Genomic DNA, 5,650 nt, shown 5'->3' with positions numbered 1-5,650 from the left:
GGCAATGGCAGCAGGGCAGGGGGTCCCTGGCTGTGCCCTGGGATGCACGTGCAGCCCCGCGCTCCTGACGGTGATGGCCTGGTGCTGCTGGGCCGGATGTGCCGCCGCCCTGGCCTTCCCGAGTGAGCTCTTGGCGTAGCTTTACAGCAGCACGGTAATAGCAAGGCTAAGCCCAAAGTTTTTGCCCTGTGGTGGTGGGATTTCTTTTATTATTCTCCCCGGATAAGCATGGATTGGTGGCAGCACAGAGACATAGCGCTCAGAAATGCGAGAGCTTCAGGAATTTCAGAAGGAGTAAATATTGAACTAAACGATTGTCTTCTATCTTTGGAAGATGAAGAAATAATGAAATTAGTAAAAAAACGCCTTGTTTTTCTTTGGCATTGGTTTGCGGGCCTTTTAGCTTTGCAGGATAAACTTGGAGTGGTCCTTGCGTGACGCAGCCTGCGCACGCAGCTTGCTCGTTCAACCCCTCTTTGCACGCAAGTCTGGGAGGACGTACTTGTCTTGGATGTGATTCCGCTTGCTTCGGTAGACAAAACAGGACTGTTGATGCCAACTTTCCAACCTTGGCGCTAGTTCTTATTGTAAAGAAAAGGAAGAATTGACCAGAGCTGGGAGCTCTGGCAGAACATATCTGGGTTAGGAGCAGGGGAGGTGTGCTGCTTTTATAAACTGAGCCCTCCGAGTTCATCCGTGTGAGCTGGAATGTGCACAGATACAGACATGGCTGGTTTGGTTGTGTGCACCCTGCCACGCAGCCCCGCACGGTGCTGTAGCTTTATCACAGAGAAACACCATCATTCTAGTAGCCGTGAAATCTGCTGCTTGATTGCTGTTGAATGACACGTGTGCTTATAACGGGCTTTTGGAGGTGGTCGACCTGACTCTTTTGAGTAGCCGGATCTTGCCTAGTGGATTCCAGATCCTAAGCACTTGGAAGAGTCCCCGCGCAGAAATGCTTGGACGTTTGTGGGGTTGTAGGTTGCAAAACCACGTAATGGCAGCTGCAGATCGCTACCTGGCCTGTCCCTGTGGGGGTGGTGTGGTATCTGCTCTTCATCTCCTTCATTTTTTAACAGGCAGCAGTGACTCAAAAATGCCAGATCCTCCTCAGAAAGCCAAAATCTGCACTGTGAAAGTAGAGTCTTTCAGACGTGATGCAGGCAGTCCACCTACAGTCGTTGCAGGAAAAGGTTAGAGAATATTCATATCTTCTCCAGTTTTGGGGAGTGAGTTTGGAGGAGGTGATGGTACTGCTGAGAGGGAGGGTGAAGTTAATTTCTGCTGTGGGGAAGCTGACATCTGAAGCATCAAGAAACGGCTCTGTGAGATGAACCACATTTACAGGAAAGCTTCATCTAGGATTTGGTTCCTGAACAGCCATGTTAAACCCCCTCTATCTCTTCCTCCATCTCACCAGTAATTCCATAAGGTGCAAGACTGGAAATGTCACTGGTACCTTAAAATAGGGGCTTAAAGGCCTGCATGGCTTAGTTTCTTGATTTGTTTCCTGTACTCAGTAAGAAAATATATGCCTGTCCATACCATCTGCTGCGGAACTACCAGTTGAAGGATGTACAGTGTAGGTAACCAGGGAGTTGTCACTGCTGAATTGCTATGAGATGGAAGACACTGAGTGAGGAATGGGAGAGGGGAGCTGGTGGTATCGTGTACTTCCAACCACAGTGGTGTCTGGACTGTTCCTTCAGTTAGATCTTTCACTTCTTGATGAGGGAACCTGTGTTTTGTGTGAATGTTCTTCTGCCTTTAACTAGGTCTCTTTAACTATGGCTTTGTCAACTGTGTTCTTTGCTCACCTTTTGATTTTTATTTAGGGACCGATAACAGCTATGATGTTATTTAGGGACTGATAACAGCTACAGTGACAATGAAGGGAGATCCTGACCTTTTCCCTTTATAGCCTTTCCCGGTATCTGCTTGATCTTGGTATCTTCAAGCTGCTTCTCTTCTCCACTTCCTGTCCCAACCTGCTGTCTTTCCAAAACCGACCACTTTATTCTTCCTTTAATGCTTCTTTCCACCTCTCAATTTTTCCTTTGTACCTGTCAACCCTTTTCCCACCTCTTAGAAATCCTGTCTCAGTACACTGCCTCTGTCAGCCCAGGACTGATCTCGGAGGGGGTATCGTAACATCTCTTCTCACGGCTGAGCTTCCCTGATAGACTTTGACTTTGTTCACTCTAAGGCTTGCTTTATTGCCCTTTCAGGATTACCTTTCTTCTTTTCTCCCACTTCTATGTTCCAGATTTCTTGCTTTTCATCCTGCTGCCTCTTAAACCAGGAATGTTATCCTAGTGCTTGTCCACAAAGCTCCCGCTTCTGTCCCTTTTCCTCTTCTGTCCTCTTTCTGAAGTGCCAGCAATGCTTCCAAGTCTGCAATTCATGAGGCTAAGCGTACACAGACTGCAGCAGGGCAGGACTCAGCCTGTGCTTCCAGGTTGGTGGATGGAAGGTACGGTTTGATGATCTGTTGGCTTGCAGCCAACAGTAAGAGAAATTTTGTGTATTTCCATCTTTCCCATGCCAACTCCCAAGCTTCCCCAGCTCTTCTGCACTCTAGTTATGGGAACCAAACAGGTGGAAAATTGTTAATTATCTTAAATTTTTTGAAAGTTTGTTTTCTGCTGGCATCGCAGTCTTTGCTGGCTTGACTGCAGGGTGCAGTGACTGCCATCCCCTGTGGGAAGAAGGAAACGGGATCACTTCCCTTGGTAGCAGCTATCAGGCTGGTTGGATGCCTCTGCCCTCCTGCATTGGCCTCCCGCTCCTTTGTTTCCCTGCCCTCTCTGGCTACCGGTGTGTGTCCCCCCCAGCCTGCCGCTCTGTTCCTCCCCCTCTCCCCTCTGGGGCTCCCCATCTTCCTCTGGCTTTGCACACTCTTCCCTCGGCCACCTGGGCCCCTTCGGCCTCCTGGCCACCGGCCACCTGCTCTGGCCACCCCTGTCCGGTCGGCCTTGCGCAGTGCTCTGCCCCTCGGCCTTTGGCTTCCTGCTGTCTCAGCCCGCCTCCCGCTTCCTCCCACTCTCAGCCTACGTCTCTCCCAACAGGTTCTCTGCTTTTATTCTCCTCCTCTCCTCCACCTCTCCGGCCTCCTGCTTTCCCTGCTGCGTGCTCTCCCCCCTGGCCTTCACTTCTTTCTTCCCTAGCCCCCATGGCCTTGTGTGCTGTCTCACCTCCCGCTTTTATTTTTCTCCCTCTCCGGGCTCCTCCTTCCCCCCTTTGGCCTCATACTTCTGTAGGCCTGCCTCTACCCCCCAGCCCCTTCCACTTGCAGTGGATTTCAGTTCATTTTCAACGGATTTAGCTTCCGTCCCAGTCCCTGGTATGGATTCCCTGTGTGACTGTGGGTGAATCGTGTGCGGCGCTGCTAACAGCAATGGCACACACGGTCCGTCTGTTCTGGTGGTCTGTGCACACGTGAGGGCTTGCGCTGACCACACCTCAGTTTTCACTCAGGAATGATTGGAGGGAGGGTGAGCATCTTCCTCTGTCTTGCCTGAGCTCCTTAGGCTGAGGAGTGCCACCGCTAGTTAAATTCGTGTCTTTTTAAAGTACATCTTTGATTTTACGTTTGGCACAGAAGAAATAAAACGTAACTAGAAAATAACAGTGGGTAATTTTGGCCTCCAGTAAGTCTTAACTGCGTAGTCACTAGGTAACACTGTACGGGTAGCTCAGTTAAATCACTTAATGGGGAGGCAGAAAGCATCTGAAAGCAGCAGAACAGAAAGAAGTATTATTATGCAACAGCAGTCAATGGCAACAGCAAAGGTCATACTGTCTACCCAGCATCTCTTTTTTTCAAATGGAAAAATGACTTGTGCTTTTTTAATTTTATTAGGAAAACCTCCTCTGAATTCAGAATGGTCACAGTTGTAAAACAAATTCTGACAAGTGGAAATGTTATAATCTGTGCAACAGTCTATTTTTCATAATTTTTTTATTGAGATTAATTCGGTCTTTAGTGCGTTGATGTGTAAAAGACTGAGTTTCCGGTAGCTACGAGAGCATTTCATTCTTTTGTCTGTGCTAACTAGGTTGGGGTGGTAGTAGTGTTCAGGAGTGATTTTTTTTTTTTATAGTCACCTCTCTAGGTGTGCTCATGTCTAGGCTTGATTGGCAAATGTTTATTACCAAACAAAAGATGTAGCAAACTGCTGGGCCTGCTCCAAAGCTTGAAATGACTATGACAGTGATGTGAATCGTGTTGAATTCGATTTGCAGGAAAGCCTGGTGCCGTGATCACATCCAGTGAAAACGCTGTTGTTATCCCAGGCTGCTTGAATGCATCTTTTGGGAGGTGCAGGCCAGGCACACCTGAGCGTGGATGGTCTGTTGGACTGGCTTGGTACGTTAGTGATGCTGCCAGCGCACGGGGCGGCTGTATGACTGGCATTCGGATCAGCCTGCTTTCTTCCCATCGGGCCTCTTTGCCTGACAGGTAACCGGTGGCTCAGGCATTGTTAAGGGGAAGAGGGCCTTGAGGAGATGCTGGAGTGCTGCTTAAACGGATGCTTCCGGACTGTGCCTACTGTTCTGCTACTCTGTCCTCTCACAAATGTGCTTCAGGTATAAAGTCATTGCTCTTTCGTTCCTGAGGTGTTTGTGCTGTCCTGCTGGTGAAGGTCTGCTGTCAGCGGTGATGGCTGGAGTCGGGGTTTTCTTTTTCAGCTGCAGTGTTTGCGAAAGCTCATTCAAGCTGAGGAGAAGGCAGAGCCAGTGCAGAAGGGTGACACGGCTGTGGTTTCGCAGCAGGGCTAGCCTTACTCCCCACTGCATTTGTGAAATGACTTTTCAACTCATGAGATCAGTGGCAGAGCCCTGGGTTTTGGCAGTGTGCTGTCCAGTAGAGCACATAATTTCCGCGGGCAAATGTTCTTCCATTTTACAGGAGGTATTACTGTGCTCTGCACACGTTTCATCTCCATGTGTGTTGCACCTGAAGAACTGGGGCCTGCTGTGTTCCATATTGGTTTATTCTAAGTCAGAGGTAATGCCAGCTACTGTAACGGACCAAGCAGATGCCTTTTCCTTCTCCTGACTTGATAGGCATTTCAAAAACAATCTTTGCATAACAAGTAATATCAAAACAGCAGTTTTGGTACTCGTAGAAAAGCCTGTGGAATTACTGAGTGGCAGTGGTAAGCCGTTCTATCTTAAGATTCTTGGGACTTACAGGACAAGGGGGTTTGGGACACCAGGCCTTTTAAAATGATGTAGGGAAGTGGTTAAATTGAAGTCAGGAATCAGCAGCATTAGCTATTCAATTTGCAGCAGAATATCTTTGTTCCTTAAAGTGCCTTTCAGAGCCTGTTAAGCCTTACTTCACTTCTTGTCTGCTTTTCTGCTTCCATTTCGGTTCTGAGAATGCTGGCTACAGGCCAGTAAGGTCACTTTAATTCCTCTTGTGTTCCCTACCCCCTCTCCCTTAGAAACACCCTCAGATCAGATGGAATTAAGTGAACTCATGCACTGCTTAACTGTCATATCACTGCCAGTTTGTCACATTTCTTATAAGAACCCAAAAAGCACCTTTGGAAAGAATATGGGTTTATGCCTCCTGACCAGGACAAACTGCCTGATTATTCTCTTGTATATACACTTTTCAACCTCTGTTGAATTCAGC

This window comes from Eurypyga helias, unplaced genomic scaffold (genome assembly GCF_000690775.1).
Source record: "Eurypyga helias isolate BGI_N326 unplaced genomic scaffold, ASM69077v1 scaffold31492, whole genome shotgun sequence".
Taxonomy (NCBI): Eukaryota; Metazoa; Chordata; class Aves; order Eurypygiformes; family Eurypygidae; genus Eurypyga; species Eurypyga helias.
Note: the sequence above shows the minus strand (reverse complement) of the source record.